The 24754-nt window shown below is 49.1% G+C and overlaps 1 protein-coding gene across 1 annotated transcript in view; it reads right to left on the bottom strand.

The window, feature by feature from the left end:
- PAK4 (p21 (RAC1) activated kinase 4) overlaps positions 1-24502 on the bottom strand; it is a 93654-nt gene extending 69152 nt beyond the window's left edge. The window contains exon 1 of the mRNA XM_075917211.2: positions 24363-24502. The gene's annotated coding sequence lies outside the window, so the exon portion shown is untranslated. The remainder of the gene's footprint in view (positions 1-24362) is intronic.
- Positions 24503-24754: the final 252 nt, after the last annotated feature.

Here is a 24754-nt window from a genome sequence, read left to right on the forward strand (position 1 = left end):
GTCCTGTGGTGGTTGGTAAGAATCATCTTGAGGTTAGGTGGTTGTCTATAGGAGACTATGGGTCTGTCTCCCAGAGCCTCTTTGAGTATGGTATCCTGTTCCAATATAGGCTGTAGTTTATTGATAATGTGTTGGACAGGTTTAAGTTGGGGGTTGTAGGTGATGACAAGTGGTGTTCTATTGTTGGTTTTCTTGGGTCTGTCTTGAAGTAGATGGTTTCTAGGTATTCGTCTGGCTCTTTCAATTTGCTTTTTTATTTCTCTGGGTGGGTAGTTGAGATTTATAAATGCTTGGTAGAGATCCTGAAGCTTCTGGTCTCTGTCAGTGGGATTAGAGCAGATGCGGTTGTATCGAAGGGCTTGGCTATAGACGATGGATCGTGTGGTGTGTTCTGGATGGGAGCTGGATGCATGTAGGTAACTGTATGAGTCGGTGGGTTTTCTGTAGAGAGTGGTGTCTAATTTTCCATTGTTGATTTGTACGGTGGTGTCCAGGAAGTGGATCTCTCGTGTAGAATGGTCCAGGCTGAGGTTGATGGTGGGGTGTAGGTTGTTGAAATCTCTGTGGAATATCTCCAGTGTTTCTTGGCCATGCGTCCAGATCATAAAGATGTCATCGATGTACCATAGGTAGAGGAGGGGTGAAAGGGGACAGGAGTTGAGGAAACGTTGTTCTAGGTCAGCCATAAAGATGTTAGCATACTGTGGGGCCATGCGTGTACCCATGGCTGTGCCGCTGATCTGGAGGTATAAGTTGTTCTCAAACTGGAAATAATTGTGGGTGAGAACAAAGTTACATAGGTCTGCTATCAGGTTGGCAGTAGTGTCCTCTGGGATAGTGTTTCTAATTGCTTGTAATCCGTCTTCATGTGGGATGTTGGTATATAGAGCTTCTACATCCATGGTGGCAAGGATGGTATTATTGGGGAGGTTATCGATGTTTTGTAGTTTCCTTAGGAAGTCAGCAGTGTCTCGGAGATAGCTGGGGGTATTGGTTACGAAGGGTTTGAGAAGAGTGTCTACATAGCTGGATAGACCAGTAGTGAGCGTGCCAATACCAGAGATGATGGGACTTCCGGGGTGCCCAGGTTTATGGATCTTGGGAAGTAGATAGAACAATCCTGGTCGGGGGTCAGAAGGTGATTCTGTGAGGATTTGTTCCCGAGTAGCTGTGGGGAGGCTTTTAAGGAGACAGTGTAGTTTCTTTTGGTAGTCCAAGGTGGGATCAGAGGGGAGAGGTTTGTAAAATGTGGTGTTCGAGAGTTGTCTGGTTGCCTCCTGGTTATAGTCGGCCTTATTCATAATGACCACAGCACCCCCTTTGTCAGCTGGTTTGATTACAATGTCCAGGTTGTTTTTGAGACTCTGGATGGCATGGTGTTCAGCGCGGCTAAGATTGTGTGTCGCTTGTTGTCGTTTGCGAATAATGTCAGTCTGTGCGTTGTTGCGGAAGCTGTGTATATAGAAATCCAGATTGTAATTCCGGCCGTCAGGGGGAGTCCATATAGAATTATTTTTCCTTTGGTGTTGGTAGGGGGGATCTGGTAGGTCAGATTGATGTTCAGTGGTGGTTTGGAAATATTCTCGGAGACGGAGGCGGCGAAAAAAAGCCTCAAGGTCACCACAAAATTGTATCCAGTTTGTGGGGGACGTGGGGCAGAAAGAGAGACCCCGGGACAAGACAGACTCTTCTGCTGGATTGAGTTTGTAGCTGGAGAGGTTAACAATATTATCCGGTGGGTTGAGGCAGTTGCTGTTGTAGCCAGTGGTATGGAGCAGGTTAGAAAATTTATTGTCTTTTCTTTGTTGTAGGGAATAGAAGTGTGTATAGTAGATTTCTTGTCTGGTGGAACAAAAGTCTTGCAAGGTGTCAGTCGGTGTGGATGTTTGTCTTGAGATGAGACGATCTAAGTTAGAAACGTCATTCTTGATGTTTTTCTGTTTCTTGTATAAAATACTTATCAGGTGGTTTCTTAATTTCTTGGATAGTGTGAGGCAGAGTCTTTCACTGTAGTCAGTGAAGTATGTTGATCTTAGTGGATTGTTCACTTTCAGTCCTTTGGGTACGATGTCCATTTTCTTGCACTTGGATAGAAAGATGATGTCTGTCTGTATCTGTGCGAGTTTCTTCATATGGTTGATGGATTTCCATTCCAAACGGCTAAATGTAGTCCCTTGCATTGTCCTGCATTTTGCTATAGTTAACCAGTTACACACATGCTAACCACACAAATATCCTCCAACCTGAACACACAATGTTGCTCTTCCACAGCACCTTAGAAACAAAATACAGGACTATGTAGCACTTTAAAGACTAACAAGATGGTTTATTAGATGAGGAGCTTTCGTGGGCCAGACCCACTTCCTCAGATCAAATAGTGGAAGAAAATAGTCACAACCATATATACCAAAGGATACAATTAAAAAAAATGAACAAATATGAAAAGGACAAATCACATTTCAGAACAGAGGGGGGATGCGGGGTGGGGGGGAAGGAAGGTAAATGCCTGTGAGTGTGCCTCCGCATCCCCCTCTGTTCTGAAATGTGATTTGTCCTTTTCATATGTGTTCATTTTTTTAATTGTATCCTTTGGTATATATGGTTGTGACTATTTTCTTCCACTATTTGATCTGAGGAAGTGGGTCTGGCCCACGAAAGCTCATCATCTAATAAACCATCTTATTAGTCTTTAAAGTGCTACATAGTCCTGTATTTTGTTTCAGCTACACCAGACTAACACGGCTTCATTTCTAGCACCTTAGAAAGTATGTCCTACACCAGGGGTCTTCAAACGCTGCTGTGACTCAGTATTGAGGGGGAAATGAAGAGAACAGGGCAATTAGCAAGCTTGCCCTCCCTTGTCGCCCACTCCCAGCATCTGGCAGTGAAAGCAGAGTCACCCTGGCTAGCATTGATACACAGACCTATCCTCCATGAGCTTTTCCAAGTCTTTTTGGATCCAGGTATGCTTTTCAAGCATGGGCAGGCAAGCCTGTGCTAGTTTGGATTGAGCCAGCATACCGCAAAATAGCAGCAGAGCCATGGTGGCACAAATGGTGGAAGGAGCTCGATTGTACCTAGGGTCTTGGATGGAATCCTGTCCCAGGCAGCTGCCTCTCACTCCGTCAAGGCTACATTCCTATTTTTAATCACACTATCACAATCAGAGCCAGCAAGGGTAGGTATGCCCATGTGGGGAAGTTCAGCTCCATCTCCAGCATAGACATTGCCCACTGGGGCGTTTGAAACAGAGTGCTAGAGTAAGCTGCCAGTCCCCTCCCTACCTGGCATCGCATGCTGAATGCTCCAGTATCACTAGATGCTTAGCATCTTGGCTCTTGCCTTTGAGGTCTACTGATGAAAAGCATTATGTAAGAGCTGCATACTATTACTACCTGCTGCGGTTTATAACGAACACCACAATGATCCACAACAAGAGAGAGACTGTCACAGGAGACAAAACTTCCCACAAGAAGCAATTTTGCTAAGATTTCTTTTTTTGAAAAGGAATAATCTTTGGGTGAAATATTAGTAGCAGAGAAAACACAAAACCTCACGCTTCTCTGAAGAGATAAGGTGGTGACGCTTTCACAGCCTTTACTATGATTTGCATTCATCAAGCCCCTAACGTACTGCTACAGATCTGTTGGCACACATACGAAAGGATCCAAATTCTTCATTAAAAAAAAATCCATGGCGGCCTCAGTCATCATTTGGCATGAAACCAGTGAAACAAGTTCAAAGAGGTTATTTTGGTTCCCACCCACACAACTGTCACTGAACGAGATGAGAAAAAGGGAGGTGGGAGGGCACACACTGAACAAGTCATTTCTCCATGTGTGAGCACACACTTTTCTCCAAAGCAAAAGCTGCAACAGATTAGTCAGGGATGCTCCAGCATTTGAAGAGGAAGGAGGGGAAGCCATAGGACTGGGAATCAGGGTGTCTGGCTCCACCGTGTAACCCTGGTAGGTCACAGCCCTGCTCCATGACTCAGTTTCCCCACTAGTAAACAGGGTTTAGTCTCCCAACCATATAATGCTTCGAGCGTCTTCTTGGATCAAAAAGCATTATTTTTCCAAGGCCCGTATTGGATAGGGATTCTGTCTGCCACAATCAATCCAGCAACCTTTACCAATTCTAATGATACATTCCTGCTACTCGCGTACCAAGCCAGTCAGCACCAGCTCTTATGAGGAAGCATTTAAAGACACGTGTAACCCACCACACAGATTAGGCCATCTGGTTTGCACAACTGATAATCCAAATTGCTTTCCTACTGCTCTAGCCACTGCCCTGGCTATAATAAATGGAGAACAGAAGCCTCACAGACCCAGTGTAACATTACATTTCCAGTTTCAAACCGTGGGACAGTGGAATTTCTAGGGCTAGGCAGCATGAATTCTACCGAGTCAGAGCCCCTAACAAGGAATCTTACTATATATTTTAGAAATGTGCATCTGTCCATCTGAGAGTCCGTTTGTCCAAAGAATGTCTCTTAAATTGGAAGAGCTAGGACCACCCAATTTGGTATGCAGCTTCCTCTTAGAACTTAAACCGAGGTCAGAGTTTGGTTGGGACAGGACAATGGAGGTCTGGAATGAGATTGTCTCATAAAATGGCAAGGGAGGGGCCTGCTAGCAGGGACAGTTATGCAGTGTAATGACCACAGGAGGGCAGCAAGGGGCCAGACATGTAGAAAGACAGCTATAATCCTATTGGGGCAGGAGTAGAGAAAGGGGCAGCTATTTCAGAAAGCTTGTATGTCTGTCTGTCCCCCAGTCGAGGGACATGCTCTCCCCTCCCCGGTTGCGCCCGCTGCAACAGCTATGGAGAGACACTTCTCACCTGATCCTAAACTGCTGCGGTGACAAGACGGCTGGGTTGTCCCCTCTCCCTGGGGCAGCCTGCACCCCTCATCCCCAGCCCCAGCCCAGAGCAAAGATTTAAAATGAAGAAAGACAAAACTGATTTTAGGTAAGGATCCAAGCAAAGCCAGGTAAATCTTCTAGTACTGTATAAATAATCAACTTATGTGCATATCTAGAAAAAGCTCAAGAATGAGAGGCATTCCCTTTCCTACAGACAGCTGGAATCTCAAGGCCAAATTCATCTCTGGTAGATTTCCAGGGGCCTTGCACCAAAGTAATTTGCCCCTCTTCATTCCCCTTTTGTCACAGAAGTTTTATCCAAATAGGAGCAGTTTCCCCATTACACTATTTGTGAAAGTTCCCTTCTGAACCGAACACAAGGGCAAGCCTGATATCCAAGTGTTCAGCAAAGGCCATACTTCTCATTAATGTCACATTAAGGAACCTGCCAACAACAGAGCAGCAAGAAACTTATTTACAGCAGCACATGAAAGACGTGGAGCTATTCTACCCAACCCAGCATGTGTTGCACAGATGCCAGAGCACACAACATCCTCCATGCACAGAGCTGGGTTTCAAAGCGCAGTTGCACAGACTGTCGAAAGGCAAGGTTAGGAAAGCAGAACAAGCACTTTTACCACTCCCTAGAGGCCACGCACTTGTGACTTCATCTCAAGAGGAGATTCAGCCACCTAGAAACCAGGAGTCCAAGCTTCAAACAAAGAAATGCCATGAACCAGCTTGACTCCTTAGTCACTCTCTCTCTTGTGTGCTAACAACTTCACAAAGACTGAGTCCTCCAGGGTCCAGCAAGCTACAGAAGTTTAGCATGCAGTGGCTGGACTTGACTGAAAGGCTGGCTTTTCCTTTCTGCTGCCAAGGTTTCCACTGAGGCAGGATAGCAGGGATGAAGAAGGGAGGGGAAGGCAGGCATGCAAAGAATGCAAGAAGGTCTGACAAGCATCTCCAGCTATTTCACCTCAATAGCAGTCAGCTTTCTCCCAGCCCTTATCCTGGTGTAGCAGAGATCCCAATATCACAAAGTAGCAGGATAGGGAGAGAGAACAGCTTTACACCCCCCCATTCAAACCCTCTCTCGTAGCAGGATAACAGCAACTAACCCCCCCCCCAAAAAAAAGTAAAATTCAGTGGTATCAATTCAGTTAACCTCAATCTTTAATGTATTGATCCTCAACACCCTACTGAGGTAAGGAACATGGGAAACAGAGGCACAGAGAGATTAAGTGACTTGCCCAAAGTCACATGGGAAGTCTATGGCAGAGCAAGGAATTGACCCCAAAATCTTCTAAATCCTAACCACTGAATTATCCATCCCTAAATGCAACCCTCAGCAACACCTTTTGCAATCCCCTTTGGGTGTGTCCACTCCACCTATTGTTCCTTCAAACTCCTCACCTGTGTAGATACGCCAGTGGGAATGCAGATGTGATTGTGTTAACTGATTTGGCTAAGAATTGTGCACAACTTGCAACCTGCCTTGCTTCCCTGGATACATTTCAGCAGTGGCTTTATGGATTTTGATTAGGAGCTTTCCCCTGCATAAAGGGCAGCCTACCACAAAAACAAACACCAAAGAATCAAGTGACCAAAACTGACAATCCATCTTGCGATGGGATAGCGGGGTCAGACAGGAAGGGAGCTCTGGATCCCCAAGAATTTTAAGTACGGACAAAGAGTATGTCTGTTTGATGTAGAAGGGAGGACCACTGAATGGATTTGAAGGGCAGGGCACATAAATGTAATGAAATGCGAGGTTCCTCACCCCCCAACTGTTCATCAGCACAGTGGGTGAAAAGGGCATTTGGACTCTCCCAACATCCAGCCATTTGATTCTAGGCCCACCCCCAGTCCCTGCTGAGAGAGAGGACGTGTCAATGGTTGTTTATACAACATGCACACACCCATCCAGCAGGAACAGGGTGGAGACCCAAACCCATTTCACAACAAGGCAAGTTTAGGTCCCCTGGGGTGGGTTCACACACAGCACACCCAGAAGTCAGCCTGTAAGCTCCACAATCCAAAATGCTACAGACGAACATCCAGCTTTCATCACCCCTGAACATGGCACTGTCAAGATGAGCCAGACCTATTTAAAACCCATTCTCTTAGAACAGCTGACGCACCCTCGGCAGTTTCCCCAGTGTGAAGGGAGCCCCCGTGATGTGACGGAGCCTTGAGGGTGTAGCATGCCTGCATGGCGCCTCATCTCTGCATACAGCCCACGCTCCTCAGGCGCTAAAAGATAATGTAACAAGCTAGTAGCAGCCGAGAAGTCAATTTATGTTTCAGCCAGTCATTACCATTTGGTGCTAATTAAACTGCAAGCTGATTAGCCAAGTAAAACCTTTAATTAGCCCTTTACATCACTTACTAAAATTATAGCTTATTCGCACCATCTAATTGCATGTGTAGGGAAGGCAGGAGGTGAGCAGGTTGGATAGACTCAAAGCACTGTGTTTCTCATTACACCACTGCTAATCTACATTAGAAAACAGTCATTATTACAGCCTCTTCTTGTCCACCCCCACGCCCTCCTCCCCAGTCAGTTGGCCTCTGACTCTACCTTCTTATTTTACAAAATATGGTGCGTACAAGCAGTCTTCCTGTGACACTTTTAGACAGTTGTACCGTCCTGCAGATGGAGATATGGACTCCTGGGTTATACCGCCGTCTTGGCTATTAGATGTATTATGGTAGCAGCAAGACACCCCAGGCTTGGGCCAGAACCCCACTGTGTAGAGCTCTGGACATAACCTCCCTGGGCGAGCTTGGGAGAATTACTGCCCGTCGGGGTCTCACTCTTCCTTTCCGCAGAACAGGGGAGACTCACTCCACTTCTGGAAGCACTTGGCTACCAAAGTGCTCCGCCAGTGTCTGCCCCATTCAGTGTCCTTTTCTAGGGTTACAGAAAGTCAGCCTCCCAGTACTCCTTGGACAGCCAGTGCTGCTCCCCACCTGCCTATTTCAATGCTTAGCCTCTTCGCTCCAGTCCAGCCTTCTCACCACGTGCATCCTTTGCATCCTCCTGCCAGACCATTTTGCACCCCCACATTCACGGAAACCCCTCCTTAAGGGCATCAGTGCAGGGTAGCAGGCTCGCAAAAACTGTGATGGTGCCCAGGATGCCCAGAGTGCACACCCCATCCCCCACCAGCCCAATGCCCTGGGAGGGATGAAGGGGCAGAAAGGGTGATGTTTGGGGGAGAGGGGTGTTGAGTGAGGAGGGGTCTAAAGTGCAGGCTGTGGGATGGAGGTGAGGGATTGGGATGCAGGCTCTAGGAGAGAGTCTGGGTGCCAGATGCAGGCTCTGGCTTGGGGCAGGGGATGAGGATGCAGGAAAGGGTGCTGGCCAGGAGGGAGTGGAGTGTGTAAAGGGATGCAGAAAAGAGCCTGTCTGTGGCTCCTGGAGGGGCGGGGTTTCTGAGCACTGTTCCCCCCAGTGTGTCCCCCAAGCCCAGCTGCCACCCCCAGAGTGATTTAAACACCCCAAGAGCCCTGCCCCCACTGATTGCAGTGCAGCAGGGCTAAAGCAGCTTCCTGCTGCTCGCTCCATGCAGCTGCTAGCACCAGGGCCAGTCCTAACCAACTGGCGGCCCCAGATGACCACTCGGCTTGCCCGTAGGGTTGCCAGATGGTTTAAATATGTGTGTGTACGTACACACACACACACACACACACACACACACACACACACACACACTCCCAACCAGAAAAAAATTGGTCAGGGAATAACCAGGGGGAGGTTTCAGGAGTTCAAGCCAAAAATGCAGTCAGCTCGCTCCTAAGACTGGCTCGGTCGCTGATTCCTTGAAAATGGCGGCCCCGGGCATCAAGGCAAAAAAATAGAATAAAATAAAATTCAGATTTGTTAAAAATAACCCCCCCCCCCCCCACACACACACACACCTTCCCGAACGTGATGTCACCGGCCAGAGTTCCTCCAGCTCACTCTGAATCCCTGGCTGCTGAATGCCAGAGAACTTTAGTGAGGGATTCCCTAGGCAGCAGGGCCAGTTCTAACCAGCTGGCAGCCCCAGACTGCCCGGCTCACCCATAGGGTTGCTAAACACCCCACGTACCAGACAAAGATTTTTCAAGAGAAAAAAAGGGAAAAAAAAATAAAGGTCGGGGAGTAACCAGGGAAACTTGGGGGGGGAGGTTGGCAGATCGGGTCGAAATGCGGTCACAGCCCGCCCCTAAGACTGGCTCTGTCGGCGACCCCTTGAAAATGGCAGCCCCAGGCAACCACCCAGCTCGCCTGCCCCTGAGACCGGCTCTGGCCAGCATCATCCCTGCAGCCTCAGAGGGCAGGACATCTGTGTGCTGCTCCTAGCAGCCAGGGCAGCTCACTGAGAAAACCCCCCTCCACTGGGCCACAGGGATACACATGCCAGCAGACATAGGAGAGCAGGTGGCAAAGCTGCTCTAGCTCAGCTGTGTTGCCAGCAGGGCTAGCGGATCCTTCAGGGTATTTTCAATCATACGGGGGGGTGGCAAGTGGTGCTGGGGGACACATGGCAGAGGCAGGCAGGGCTAGGGAAGAGACCTGGCCCTGAACTTTGGTGGAGCTTGGGCCAAGCATATTCCTGGTGCCCAGGCACTAAGGGCCCATGGAACTCGCTGCCCATGCTTCTGGGAAGTCTGCTAACCATTAATTACCAAAAGCAGAACACAGAGACTGAACAATCGGCAACAAGTGACCCCTGTGCACGGTACTTACCCCGCACAGGCCAATGTACCAGACCTATATCCTATAGCTACATCACACTGGTCCGTGGAAAATTCATGCCTCTGAGCAACAGCGATACCAACCTACCTTGCCTTTCCCCTATGCTGACAGTGCTACAGCCACAGGACAGCTTCTCCCGCTGACAGTTAATCCACCGTCTCACAGGGCGGTTACTCAGCCAACAGGAGAGCGGCTTCATTAAAGCGCTGCAGATGCACCAACGCAGCATTTTAAGCAATATCGGTCAGTCTGAATCAGACTGAAACAAAGAGGTGGGACATTCAGCGTTTACGACTGACTTGAATCCCTGGCACCATTCCTACTGACTGCAGCCCACGTCGCAGTTAGAACTGCCTTCCAAGGGAGAGTTTAGCAGGGTGAGCAAAGGGCAGAGCAGCCATTGTAGGACTGGATTTTGTTGGCATGATAGTTCCCTCTAGTTTTGCTTTTTCTAAGTTTAACTGATTGTAATTACTACACTGCCCTTCCACAGCACTTTAGCTACAAGTTTCCTTTGTGCATTGCATGCATTAAGTAGCGATGCCACGTCCCTGATGGGCCAAGAATTACAGACTTTACAAAAAGGGGGAAGCCAGAGCACAGAAGAGTGAAGTGACTTGCAGTGTAAATCAAAGTCAGAGGAGCAGAAAGCAGAGGGGACAAGCCAAACCAATGAACTTGTGTTTCTGCCCAGTTTCCCAGTCTAGCAAGGGGACCACAATTTTCTCCTTACACCACTGTGCCCCCAAAAATAATCCTTTTAGTAGTACTAGGGATTAGATACGACTCCCTGACCTCTGCCATTAACAAGAGGAGTCAGAACACACCTTGCCAGCATGTGAAAGCTACGTGAGAACCCAGAGATTCCTACAAAAAAAGCTACCAAGCAAGCTGCACTGGCAAAGTCAACAGGGTGAGGCTGCCACTGAAGCATGACAGAGTCAAATCCCCACTACTGCGTTCAGGAGAGACTTGAACGGCAGCAGGCGGCATTTCTACAGTGTCCACCCGTGACAGCCACCTGAAAACAGACCTCAAAACTCACTCAAATGCTGAATTAGTCTTGAGAGAGTTCTGAAGGATTTGGCTCAAAGCTGCAGAAAGAACGTAGCAGCCACTGAAGAGGAAATCTGTATCACTTTGGGGGGGAAGGGGGGGGAAGTGTAAAAATTTACCAAAGAGATTCACCCCAACCCCATGAAGCATGGATGGGGCACTCTGACCTGCATGAACAGATGATCCTGCCTTACCTGGCATCATTCGGGCCAGACTGCTATTTCTGTTTCCAAAAGCACCTGACCCTTCTGAATGGATGATTTCCATTAAGCCTGGGGAAAGAGAGCAGAGCTAACCGCACAGCTTCCATTTTAACAATTGCCTAACTCTTGGCAATAACAACTCCCTAGAGAAACACTGCTCTGGCAGAGAAAATGGCTTTGCACTGCAGCCTGCACCTGGGCCATATAAAGCTGGCTTTGAAACGCTCCATGCCTGCCACAGCTCAATTCAGAATACTGTTTGCAACTCCCCCTCCAGTGCTTTCCCAGGCTCAAGAGAAATCAGCTTTTATTAAATAAAAAAGATGCAGCTGCACAAAGATCTCCCAGAAGCACCACAGCATTCTCAGGATGTTTCATTGAGCCATAAAGGCCTTTGGAAAAGCAGCTCATTAAGAAACAGGACTCACCGTTTTCATTACAACCCCTGCAGAAGCCCATAAGCTTATGTCCTTGATGCAGAGCAGTCCCATCAATAGGACGGTTTGGGGCGGCTGCCCTAGGCCCTGTGCTTTGGGGGAGCCCCCATGGTGGTCATCCCTACCACCCTATGGATGGGACGGTCCCTCGAACTGCTCGCTTATGCGGCTGCTCAGGAGAGATTCCAGTGCTGCCCAGCTGATTAGCAGAGTGCCCACAGCAAGGTTTTGTTTCTACTGGCAGTGCAGTCTCACATGCCTTGGTGCACATCAACAATTTATTCCTCACATGGATGAAAAAAATCTGCACATGGATAGAAAAGAGTGAGGGAATATTGCGGGGGACCTGGCCCCAAGCACACACCAGAGCACTGAAAAGCAAAGCAATGCAGGCTAGGGGGAGCGGAGCTCAGCAGACCAGGGTGCTCTGCTTGTGGGGACACAACGCCGGCTGCCACACTGTGCCAGACCCGGTCACATCTCTCTGGCGGGAGGAGGGGGAGCACACCGCAGGGGTGAAGCAGCAGGGGGTTGTTCTGGGCCGAGGGACGTGCCCCAGGCCCCACGACCCCTTAGGCATAGCTCTGCCCTGGTGTAACTGATCCAACAGGCTTCGAGAGCCAAGGCAGTCTGAACACACCTTGCCGGGCACAGTGGAGATGAAGCTTCTAGCACACCCACCAAACAAAAACAGGAAGAGAAGCTGTTCCTGGGAGATTCGGTTTCAGTAGCACAGCCTCCCAGAGCTCAGAGGCATCTCTGGTTTTGAGGGCTCGAGTGAGGGTTGGCAAGACTCCCTAATGAGCATCAATTATGCAGCTTGCATCAGAACTGCAGTCCCCAGAACTGCAGAGCCCAGCCCTAGCTCGCTCACTCCTTCAGCTTTCCACGGGCCCACAAGACTTGTCTTCACTACAACACGTAACCCTAAGCCAACCCTCATCCATGCACAGACGTCTCTGGCTCGACCTGAGTCCTGTTTTAAACTAGAGCTGGGGACCTGGGTCCAAGCGCCAGCACTGCAGAAGCAAGAGCTGACACAGTAGGGGCAGACTGTGCAATAGTGCAGCTGCTCTCACTCTCACTGAGCCAACGCGTGCACAGCTGACATGAACTAACTCTGCAGTGAAGTAATACCCAGCAACCCCTCGCTCGTCTCGCTGTAGAATTGGAGCGTGTAGCTAAGACCTTGTTCACACCAGGGAAAGCTAGAATTCTTCATTCAGCCACCGGTGCATCGGTAATGGCGATGGAGAAAGCAGAGATGTAGACAGGGCTCTAGAATGTTACCCTCTCGCCCTGCTCAGTGAATCCTGGGCCTCAGGGGTGTGGAGTAGCTGCCACTCCCTGACCTCAGTGGAAGTTAAAGATTCAAAGCTGCTTTCAAGATCGGAGCCAAAGTCATGTGCCCAAATTACATGCACAGATAAAACTGAAGTACAGAAATAGCATCCCTGAGAAGCTTATGAACAGGATACTACATGATCCAGGAGAGCCCTTACACTCCTAGATCTTCATTCAACGGGATCGAGTTTAACTTCTTCCTTTCTAGGCAGGCTGACCAGAGATTGGCAACACAACAAACCTAGAAGAAATCTTGTAATTATGCAGCACAGCCAGGAAGTTCCTCAACTCCCCAGCAACCACATAAAGAATTATGGCTTCTAATAAAGAGGAAAGATACTAAGATGGAGCATGAAACAGCACAGCAAGGTCAGCGCTTTGAGCCAAACTGGAGCAATGATCGGGTGGGTAGAAAAAAGAAAGAAAGAAGCCAACCCAAAAGCTAAATCCTGAAGGAGGGTGATTGAGGCTGCCAGATTCTCTTTAAGTAGGAAGATGCATCTGAGGGTGCAGAAAAATACGACTGTTCTGGACACATCCAGGCATAAATCCATGTGGTACACATAACTAACACTTCTCTCAAACAAAGTAGTGGAAATTGGGAGAAGAGAGCGTTCTTCAAGAGCTGACAATAGACAACAGAAGGCTCTTCAGAAAACAGTTCCTGATTGCAATGTAAAAATAAACTTCCTTGTCCAACTCCACCCTGCTGTGCCACCCACCTACTCCCAAATTATTCATCTGAAGAGGTGGGGAAAAAAGAAACAAGAAAACAACCCTTCCCTTGGAATTCACAGGGAAGCATATTAGGCATATACACGTGCATTCTGCACTCACCGTTAATGCCAATGAATGTAAGGGCTATCCAGCCTCCTGCTTCAGGGCTTAAGTTAGTTTTCATTAGGAGCCCAGAGTAACACCCAATGTAGGGGATCAATTATTGCACACCATCTGTGTGCGCACCAGAGACTCAGCCTGCAGCAGATTCATACATTCCGAGGCCAGCAGAAGCCTTTAGTCCCATGGTCACCAACCAGTCAATCGCGATCGACTGGTCAATCCTGAGGCGTTCTGCCCCCCCCACCCATTTCCCCCCACTCCCAAGAAGTCCCACTACCTACCTCGAGCAACAATGGAGGTAGTAGCAGCTTCTCGTGGGGTGGACAGAAGTCCTACAGCTGTGCGTAACTTCTGGGGGTTCCAGAAATGAGCTATATGCTTCCTTGCCCCAGCTCCTTGGGGTTCCGGGAACTTACCGGGTAAGTCCCCAGAGTGCGGGGGAGGGGGGGAGTCAGGCCCAGAGGGGGCGCGCAATGGAGCGGGAGGTGGTCGGCCCCGAGAGGTTGCGTGCGCAGGCTTCCCTGCTCTGGCGGGTGGAGGGAGTCAGATCCGGCAGAGGCACACGATGGAGCTTCCTTCCTCCGTGGGGTCAGCCCCAAAGGGAGCACGCAACAGAGGCTTCCCTCTGAGGCTAGTGTGGGGGACTCCCTGCCCCCACTGGCACCCTGCCCCCAAACCCTGTTCCCTCTCCCCTGCCCTCCGAACCTTGTCCCCTGCCTCCTGCTCCCTCTCCCCTGTCCCCAGCCACAGAACTGTTTCCCTGCCCACCTTCTGCAGAAACCTGTCCCCTGCCCTCTCGACACCCTGTTCCCTGCCCCAGCACCCACTAGCACCCTTCCCCAGTACCATGTCCCCTGATCAACTGATTTTTCTGTGGGTCAGTGACCCCTGACTCAAGACAGGTTCCCTGCCCTTCTCATAAATAAAGACAATGCAGAAACTTTGTGTTTGACATAGTATTTTATTTAAAAATGAAGCCTGGCCAACAAACCCCCATCTGGCCACAACCACTCCTGCACTCCCCCTTCTCCCAGGTCCTAGATCTGAGCCTATCATACACTGGAACCCCCTGCCCTGAGCCCTTCACATACCCCAACCCAAACTCCTGCACCCTCACATCCATAAGCCTATGGCTTGCTTAGTACCCCAACACTGCCCAGCCTGGAGCCCCCTCCCCAAGCCAGCATCCCCTTCTACACCTCCTCCTGCATCCAGATTTCCTCCCAGAGCTTGCACCTCTCACCCCTTCCCACACCCAAATCCCTCATTCCCACCCCAGAGCCTACACATCCTGTCTCAACCCAGCAAGGGTACAGCTAGACTGCAGGAGTTTTTCAGGATTCTGGAAATATCCCAGAAACACTCTCCTGCATCCAGGGATGCGTTTGTTCTTCCGCTTTTTTTAGTGGAAGAGCAAACATGCTCTTTCAGCCACCCCCATATTCCTCTTTCCATGAAGAATAAGGTGGCTTCCAAAAGAAGGGGTTCTTCTGACATTTGGTCCAGTCTAGACAGGCCAAGTGTTGGAAAAACCTCTTCCTACAGAAGAATTGAAAGAAAAAAGAAAAAGTAGCAGTATAAGGATTGGGGATAGCAAGTGACGGAGAGGAGGAGAATAGAAAGGGTGGGGCGGTAGATCTTGGCTTGGTCTGTCATTTAAAAAGTGATCTTGGGCGGAAAAAGGTTGGAGACCACTGCTCTACTCTGATGACCATACGCCTCTGAGAGCCACCTCTCCTTTATAAGTCGACTTGTGCACAAGTCCATGCCAGCTAATTCCTCTCACCTACCTCTCTCAGGTCTTGGCCCTCAGCTGGTCAGGGCACCAGAACAAGGTCTATTTGGTCATAAAGCACTCTATGGTTTCAGCAGTGAGGTGAGATGGGGCTAATCCCTCTCTGATTATTACCTTCACATATACACACACATTATATATATATAAGGGAGTGAGTCTGCCTGTTCAAGAAGTCCTCCTAAATGCTAAGTGCGAAGACCACCAAATGTAGTATTCAGCTCTCTCTGATCATAACTTAAGAGCAAGGTCAGGGTTTGGTTGTGCCAGGAAAATGGGATGTTCCAAGAACAGAATGGCTTCTCATAAAACCATACGGAAGAGACAGAATCACCAGGCAAATTGAGTGAAAAGGGCTCATGGGGGGGCACCTCCCCCCCATCCATCTGGGACTGCCCCAACCCCGAGCTTCCCCCACCCAAGTGCCCTTCAGAGAGGGCATGGGGGGGGTTGCTGAAGCTCCCACTCCCCAGATTCCTACAGCCAGCAATGTCCCTGTTTCCCCATGCTCCCTGATGAAGGGTAAGTGCACAGTTCATTGCTCACTCTGGATGCAGAGGACAGACAAGCTGTGCACTTTGCTCTCACTCCCTGACAGGAAGGGGAAGAGCTAATAGCCCTGATAGGAATCTTGGGGGGGTGTGGGGAGGGGGGAAGCACCTGCTACACACAAAGTCCTCTGCTCAGAACCCCTCCTCACTCCCGCAACCCTGACTCCTGCACCCTCCACACCTCCAGGCCTCTGCCCCAAGAGCCTGATCAACACCAGATAAGTGTGCTATTCCTAAATAAACGTATGGGTGCCTAGGAGTCTTGTTATACTATTAAAAACAAACCAATGTGATAAGCACAGTGTTGAGTGCTGGGAGGGCTCCTTCACCCTCACGTGACTAACTGGGAAAGCAGCAATTCCCCTCATGAGTTACCACTGAAAAACAACTGGAATGGCAGGGAAAGGAAAGTCAGGGAGAGCTTTAGCAGTAACTTGCCCCTAGTCTACAAGAACCTATGTGGGGAGAAGATATCAGATACTGGGCTTTTTAATCCAGCAAAGGCGCAAGAGCAGCCAACAGCTAGAAACTGAAATCAGCAGAATTCAAACTGGATTTTTTTTTAAATTAACATTAGTGGAGACTAGCCACCAGAGCAGATTACCACAGGATGCAGTACATTCTCATCACTTGAGAGTCTTTATGTCAATATTGAGAAAGACAGATACAACAGCTTGTAGTCAAATTAGAGTATTAGACACCAGAATCACACAGCGATGTTCTGATTATTTTCCAGTGTGATCTCCTGCATAGCATAGATCACAGAAGGGACCACTGTGACCTCAAAAAATCTACGCTTTAAGTTTGCATGTATCCTGGCAGGAAATAAGAGATGAGACAAGCGGCTAAAGACCTTGAACAAGAAGAAAGCAAGAACACTCTTCAACAGGCAAGCATAAAAGAAAACGTTGCACCATCTAGTCATCAGAGACACACCTGCAAACAAACAAACTGCAAAATCATGAGGTCAGCCAGCCATGGAAATCAGCAGTTCCACAAAGCAGTTCTAAGGAATGAAACGGGACCACCTGTGGAGTGAAAGCCTAGTGATTTTTTATTTATTTTTAAGAGTTTCCTTCTGGTGGAATTGATAAGCGTTAGCAAAAACAATCTTCATCCAAACACACGCAAACAAAGTACTAGTATCTGACAAACATCTGGGTGCTGGAACAAACATGGCGGGGGAAGGGGAGAAAGAAGAGCATGCATTTCCACTCAATGGAAGTAAAGTGTAATGCAAGTGGTGGACACTGATCATAAATCTCACTGCTATCTTCCCTGGGACCTGCCTCCAGTGGTTGGTTTCCTGCCAAACATAAAAGCGAGCAGCAGCACAAATTTAGGCCATGGTTTCTCATAGGGATGTGAAAGTGTAACCATGTGCAAGGTTAACTGCTGAGCCCGGGCTCATCAGTTAAGGATCATGGATACACGAAGGCTCCTGGTACGTGCAGAGAACAGGCTTAAAAGCCGGCTCCCCATGCGCACATGCTGTCCCACATGTAACTGCTGACATTTTCAGTGGTTCCATAGTTAATTACACACATTTTAACATCCCTAGTTTATGACAGCAGTGAGCAACCTGTCAGGGTTCTGTGTGGGGCCAAGGAGACATTTTGTTTACTGTTGCCCATGCGCAGGGTTGCCGGATTGCACTGGTTTCTATCCATGTAGTTTTTCCCTCCTAGCGGTATTACAAAAGTACAAGGGTGGTGAAGTGAGGTGCGTGCCGATTGCACTCAATGCTGACTGTAAGCGGTGGGCTCCCTCTGCATTCAAAGCGCTGCTTGGGTTCAATCGGCACATCTTTTCAAATTCTAGGTACAAAGTGCAGTGAGCAAAGCTACTCTACCCAGGGAGACCATCTTGATTACAACAATCCTACAGCCTACTGAGATGAAAGAGGGCCATTCCTGCGGCCCACTCACTAGCCTAGCTTGTCCATTGCTGATTAATGATCATGTATTTGAGTCAGTTACCATCATAATCCTGCTTTCAACAAATGAAACCAACTTTACTTTTTAAATCAGGGGAGGGAGTGGTGATATGAGGGCAAACTTAAAACAAGCATGAAACTAACATTCAAGAAGAGACCACAAACAAATGCAAGGAAGCACATGGCTAGGTATACAACCCCCTTGCTTGATCCATCAATTACAGAGCAGAAGGGATTATCTAGTCTGACCTGTGTACCACAGGCCCCAGGACTTCTCCTAGCATTCCTTAACTGTACCTAGATACTGCAGAACTCCTTCAGAGCTGCTAATCATCGCTGATCGATTAGGCAGAGACAACCAATCAAATTCTGTCAAACTCCATTTTTTTAAAATGGATCAATTGAACAGTTACAAACCCAACAGCAACTGGGTTGCAGAACTTTTTTTCCAAATGAAAAAAAATGCGTCAGATAAAAGCCACGAAGTACATCAAAAGTGATAACTTACAGCACCATAGTAGGGTCTAAGAACTATCCCTATTTTGTAGAAAGGGGAAGAGGGAACGTTTTTTCTAATGCATACCCGCAGTCAAACTCATTCATTAGCAGAACCAAAAAGAGAACCCAGTCGTTCCAATTCAGACTCACTTGCTCCAACTACTAGACCACGCTCCCAGAAAGAACTTGGACTAGAACCCAAGCATTCAAACCCTCGTGACCTTGCTATGGCTTAAAAGCCACCATTCCTTTCAATACATACATTGCCGTAAGTCACTTGTTTAGTTGGTTCTACCCTACAATTCCTTCTCCTGTTAAAATAGTATTGTGATGGGGTGCGGTCACAGACGACTCCTCAGGGGGGCTTCCTGGGGTGCTGACATGGCCACTGCCACTCGCCTTCCTGCTCTCTGGGGCTCCTCACCGCCCGGTCCTGCTGGGCCAGCTCATCTGGTCTCCCCCAGCCAAGGCCCTGAGCTGAGGTCCCTGCCCCCACTGAGAACCACTTCAGGTCCAAGGAGAGTGCAGTTTAGGGCCCAGCCTCCTGAGAGAGCACTCCCCAGATGGGATCAAACCCCAAAGAATTAGGTAAGCCCCCTTTAACAATGAAAGGGGGAATGTGCACACTGGTTGCCCCACCAGGTAACAATCGCTTACACTGGGTTTGATAGAAAATAAAAATGCTTTTATTAAGTTGAAGCAGTAGGATTTAAGTGAAAGTAGGCAGAGCAAAGTAGGTTACAAATGAAAAGAAACAAAACCACTTGATAATTCTACATTGAAACCTCAGTACAAACTTAAACTCACCCTAAAACCCTTTTTCCAGCTACCCCTCCAAACCAGGGCTTTCTTCCACATCCTGGGGTCCCTGGCCTCTTCCTTCAGGTGCAGCCCAGCCAAAAGACCCAGGCCTCTACTTTCCTATTCCTTTTGTTAAGGAGTTGAGGCCACTCCTTACCAACGGCTGCTCGCACTTAAGGACAAAAGATTTTTTAACAGTGGCTCATTTAGAAGTTGCAGGTAACACCCTCCATGTCTCCCATTCACACATTTGAAACTCACAAGTATTCCCCACTACATGTGTCTAATTTTACACACACAAATGATACATACAACAGAGTAAGAAAAACAGAACAAGCAGATCATGAAGATCGATGGGTTACATGAAATAATTCACTCAAACCACCTTTGACTTATGTATATTCGTGTCCATGAGTCCATTTCATAAACCATGGGCGGGGGAATCGTCACAAGCATGTCTCAGGGCTCCTTTCTGCCCCTGTGAATGCAGGCCATGAGAAAACAGCATCTTCTCCTCTCCTACCATTGTTCACTTGCTTGTGTTATATACACCTTCCCTCACCCTGTGTCTATTTACACTAGATGTAAATTTCTGTTGATCGGTGTGGTTCACAAGTTTGTGTCTCGTTCCCCAACAGAAGTTGGTCTAATATCCTGGGACCAACACAGCTACAACTCCACCTCACAACAAGGCTTTTTGAATGACACTTCCCTGAAGAGGATTTATTTCTACCCTGTAGGGAGCTACTGACTGAAACTGCATGCTAAGATGTCCTCTCATGGCTATTCCAGAAACAGATACATCCAAACCTTGGGACAGTTCTATGGTGTGTCATGTTACTTAAAAATGGATATTATTCCAGCCACATACCCAGCCATCAAAAAATCTAAGTCTTATGGGGCTTTTTGCATGCTTCCATGCACGTTTCTATTTATCCATTCAAGTTATTCATGGTTTCAAGAAAACTTTCCCCAATCGAATTTGCAAGATGCAAAGGACAATCAATATACTCAGCTAACAGGTTTCTTTCTTTATCAGAAAGGAAAGTGCTTTCCTTAAAAAGGGGGCGCCAGGATTAGTTAATGTTTTTACTGGCAACAAGTGACTTCTGAGTCTTTGAGGCTTTTGTATTAAAAGTGTTTTTCAAAGCTACTGAGGTCATTTGTCTCTTCCGTAAGTCGCCCTTTACAGCTAGTTATTTTCAACAAACAACAAATATTTTCAAATGCCCTGTGGTTGACTGATGCTGCCTATGTCAACTTGCAAACCCTGGAGAGCATCTTGCTGATTTTTGCTAAGCTCCACCTTTTTGCCCCCTTGAAATTGCAGTAATCCCAGTTTTTCAAGCTTTGCTATGGCCCTTCCCTGCTGAAACGTAATGCAGGCCCAGAATGCCATAGGTTAACTTCCAATGGAAGTCTCCTTTGTGGATCTGGGCATCAGAAACTGATAAATAGGATCAAGAGCATCTGCTTCTCTATAAGGCTTCGTTTATACTTAAGAGTTTTAAGTGCAACCATGGCAATGCTCTCCCAGCTCTCTATAGAAACAACTCCCGCAAGGGGAGTGAGTAGCTCCCAGCACAGTAGCATGGCTCACACTGGCGCTTTACAGTGCTGTAACTTGCTGCATTCAGGGAGCTGGCAGGGGTGTGTTGTCACACCTCTGAGCCAGAAAGTTACAGCACAGTAAAGTGCCAGCCTAGACTTTACTTAGTAATCAGCTTAACCCCAGTACAGCCACTGTCCGCTGGTAATAAATTTAAATCAACAAGTGGGTCCCATCTGATAAGATCTGCCACTAGAGCTGGGACCAGCTACCTGCATGGCTGGCAATTTCGGTAGGGATGCAAAATCCCACATATGGGTTAACTGGTTAAAGATGAGCAGCCCCTGTCCACGGCAGGCGAGGAGCTGCTCTAGCTCCCACCACTTAACCTTTCACATTCCTCAATCTCAGCAGAGGCTGCCACCCCTCTGCCAAAGGCTGACCGTTCCAGGGAACATTTCCCATTCCCAGTGGGAGAAATGGCGTCAACAGAGCCCTGTGAGGATTCAAAAAATTGCAACTGCACTCACGGAAATTAACTTGTATCCTACCTGGAATCTGCACCCCACCTTGTATATGTATCCACATCCGTGCCAGTGCCCTGTCTGGATTCAAGAATTTGGATCTGCACCCAGTCCACAAAAATTGTAAACAAAACAACTGTCTTTGCCAACATGGATACAGACAGCTGCAGATCTCCAGGGTTTTAGCCATCAGATCAGGGCTGTGGCATGCGGGCAGAAGAGAAAGCTTACCCTGCTGCTGTCTGTATTGTCCCAAGATAAAGAGGGGGAGCTCTGCATCCATGGCTGTCAACGCAGCACCTTTCCCTGGCACTGGATGTATGTGAGAGATAACATAAGATAGTGGCCAGAGGACAGAGTCGGGAGATAAGGCTTTCTAGTGTCCTGCTGTACAATGTTGGTGGCAAGCTGAATTTTGAGTACCTAGTTTCAGACACTGAATATTCACAGATCCCATAGAACCCACCATCTCTGGAAATCCAGCCCAAAGCATCTCTCATTGGACACCCAAAACCAAAGGTCCCTGTGGAAAAATATAAGCCTTAAGCTCTCCATGATTCAACACAACCATCAATTTACATAAACCACTCCCTTCCAAAGGAGTTGGGATTTACAGAGCTCCTTGAGCAGGAGAAAGGCAATGAAAGTGCTCAGAATTAGTATTCAAAATAGAAATATTTAGAAAGAAAGGATGCTATTAGTCAAGCAACCAATTAACAATTCAATTAACGTGTTCTTATGATCTGCTTGTTCTAACTGCAAGAACTATGTGGCATTAGCATGAACAGCTGGATTCCATCTCCATCCCACCATCGTGTGGTTGTAATTGCTACGCCAAAGCACCCTCAGTCTGCAGTAGCACCTGCCAGCCAGAGATGTGCATTAGTTATCAGCATGGACCGAGTTACAAACCAGGAGACTGTTCACTCTGACAAATTAGTCATAAAAAGCAATGGTGATGGCCAAAGTAGCCAAGAGCACACCTGCTGATAAGTGGGTCGACACAGGAAAAGTTAAGCTCTTTCTCTTGGTTACCCTGTCTAGGGCACTAATGTTTATATATTTATTTCCTAAATAAAAATACTTCCCAGTGTTTGCAGGCCAAATCTTGCTCTCAAGTGTAAATTAAAAGTGAAGTAATTAGTAGCATCTCCACTCAGGTTAATTGAAGCTTAGAATCGCCTAACAGAGACAGCTGTTCCCAGAGACTGTCACACATACCACAGTTACCAAACATAGAGGAAAAGGGCCGATTTGTACAAAAACACTCCAGCAAGCCATCTGGGGGCTTGGAAGCTTTCATATTAGAATGTTTCTGTAGCCCTGTAGCAGTAACAGTCCCATTTTACCTATTCTCCCTGTTTGAATTTTCCCCACCAGGGAAAACGCCAGCCTAACCTTTCAGGGCAAATAGCACTCATTTTGTTGGGACCTTGGTTACTTTGTCTCTGGTACTGTAGATGGAAATTTTGAGTAACACCTCTCAACAGCATAATCCCCCATGTATTCTTTTCCACATCTCCCTCTACTCATTCAGCTAGGTGAGATTTGACTGCATGGGGAAATCTAGCGATGGTGTGGAATATGCAAAGCTGCAGAGGGTACTTTAAAGTACTGTACTCACTACATGTTGTCTGCGGATCAGAGCAACAGCAAACTCAGCACACAGACCAGTCACTGCATCTCGGCAGAGAAGGGAATTCTTACCCAACTCTAGGCATTTTGAGAGCCTCAGGGTCCTGCACAAGCACAAGGGGTTTCTCTGCAGTTCCCTGCCACACAAGCAGCAGTGGCGACTATAGATGCTATATGATTGGCGTAGATATTTGGTATGATGTGTATCGTTTGGAACATTCCTGCACACCCCTCGCAGCAGCTTATTACATACCAGAGTCCTGATATTCCTCCCCCCCAATCCAATCTACCAACACCCTCCAGTCTCCCCTGAGCCTTGCTAGCTCACCCACCATCAGAGCACCCAGGGGCCTCTCCGCCACTGACCTGCACCCTGATCTCTAGATTTCCACCCCTACAACCTTTTATGATTCCTGCCCCAAGTACCTCAACGTTCACCAGCCACTCACACATACAGTCCTTTCCAATACCCAGTCACCTCATTTAGCTCTTCAGTAACCCCCTCACTTACCTCTTCTCACCTCCAGAGTCTCCTCTGCCCCAGCTTTCCCCTCCCATCACATGCACCCAACTCCCCCACACAGAGCCCTACTTGGATACAAAAATGGGCATCTCCTGCTGTGTGAACACCATCCAGATTTGCACGACTCAGACACACAGCTCCCACCTCTGAGCCCCATGCCTTCAAGGGCTCCACGTGCCTCCAACTCCTCAGCTCCCCCCTCCACAGCCCTCAATCCCCCCCACCCCACACACCTCCTCTCCACTCTCTCCCTGTGCCCCCACACCATTCATCTCCCAAGCCCTCCCCCCGACCCATACCAACCCACATAGCCCCACGCCCCTCTCCCCACATCCCCCCACCCATCCCAACCAGCACCCCCTCCACGCCTCCTCCCACACAGCCCCATGCCTTCAACTACTCAGCTCTCCCTCCATCAGCCCACCCCCCCAGACCCCCACATCCCCCCCACGCTCCCCCTCCCCACATCCCCCAACTACACCCCCCTCACCCATCCCAACAAGCACCCCCTCCACACCTCCTCCACACAGCCCCATACCTTCAACTACTCAGCTCTCCCTCCACCAGCCCCCCCGGACCCCCACATCCCCCAACTACGCCCCCCCCACCCATCCCAACCAGCCCCCCCCACAGCCCCCCCCACAGCCCCATGCCTTCAACTACTCCGCTCTCCCTCCATCAGCCCCCCCCCCACCCCCCCCCCCCAGCTCCCCCCCTCCCCACCCCCACACACCCCCTCCCCCCCACGCTCCCCCTCCCCACATCCCCCAACTACACCCCCCCCCCCACAGCCCCATCAACCCATCCCCTCCAAGCCCACCCCCCCAGCCCCCACCCCCTCCCCTCCCCACACCCCCCTACACCCCCTCACCCATCCCAACAAGCACCCCCTCCACACCTCCTCCACACAGCCCCATACCTTCAACTACTCAGCTCTCCCTCCACCAGCCCCCCCGGACCCCCACATCCCCCCCACGCTCCCCCTCCCACATCCCCCAACTACGCCCCTCCCCTTTCACCCCCAAACCCGAACGCCCCTCCCCCGCGCTCACCTGCCCGGGCGGGGCGGGGCGGGCTCGCGCTCACTCCGCCGCCACAGCCGCCGCCACCATATTAGGACCCGGCCACATCCGGGCACAACCCCCTCCGTCCCCGGAGGGCGCGTTCCCCTGGCAACTGGCACCGCCCCTTGAGCGGGCGGAGGTGAACCCGCCCCTCCTCTCCTTTCCACTCCTGATTGGCCAGAGCCCACGCCGCTTGCCGGACGCTGCCCTCTGGGGGAGGGCTGGCGCGAGGAGGGGATTGGCGCGCGGGTTTGCGTGTCCTGATTGGCTGGTGGATGAGAGGAGGAAAAGGGAGGGTCTTATCTTAAAGGGGACGTCACCGCCTCCCGAGGAGAGTGCGGTCAGCCCGGGGAAAGGGCGGGGGGCAGCACGTGGTGTTG

This window comes from Pelodiscus sinensis, chromosome 18 (genome assembly GCF_052426305.1).
Source record: "Pelodiscus sinensis isolate ZL-2025 chromosome 18, ASM5242630v1, whole genome shotgun sequence".
NCBI classification, from domain to species: domain Eukaryota; kingdom Metazoa; phylum Chordata; order Testudines; family Trionychidae; genus Pelodiscus; species Pelodiscus sinensis.